This window comes from Gekko japonicus, unplaced genomic scaffold (assembly GCF_001447785.1).
Source record: "Gekko japonicus isolate JY-2015 unplaced genomic scaffold, Gekko_japonicus_V1.1 scaffold973, whole genome shotgun sequence".
Lineage (NCBI taxonomy): Eukaryota > Metazoa > Chordata > Lepidosauria > Squamata > Gekkonidae > Gekko > Gekko japonicus.
The window spans coordinates 1005822-1006313 of record NW_015172031.1 but is presented as its reverse complement, the minus strand read 5'-3'; positions in this window follow the sequence as shown (position 1 = coordinate 1006313).

Here is a 492-nt window from a genome sequence, read left to right as displayed (position 1 = left end):
GTTTGGAGATGAGCGGTAATTCCAGGGGATCCCCAGGTCCCACTTGTAGGCTGGCATTCCTAGGCAGCACTCTCTGGGTGACTTGATACCACCTGATTTGCATGACTCAACAGCAGCCATCCTATGAAAGCCAGTGTGGTGCAGCAGTTAGAGCATCAAATTAGGGTGTGCAAGACCCAGGTTCAGATCCCCATCTTGCGGTGGAAGCTGACTGGGTGATTTTGGACCAGTCACATACTTTCAGCCTAACCAACCTCACAGGGTTTGTAGTTCAAATAAAAAGGAGGAGAGAATAAAATAAGCTGCTTTGGTCCCCACTGTAGAGAAAGACTGTAGTTTTCCTAGGTAGAGGCTGTGGGGGAGGGGGTGGAGATGGAGATGGAAAGCTGAAGACAGAGAGGCAGATAAAGGTAGGTGGGCTGTAAGGAATTATGGTTGCCAACTCCAGGTTAGGAAAATCCTAGAGATTAGGCAGGGGGGGCCCAAGGGTTT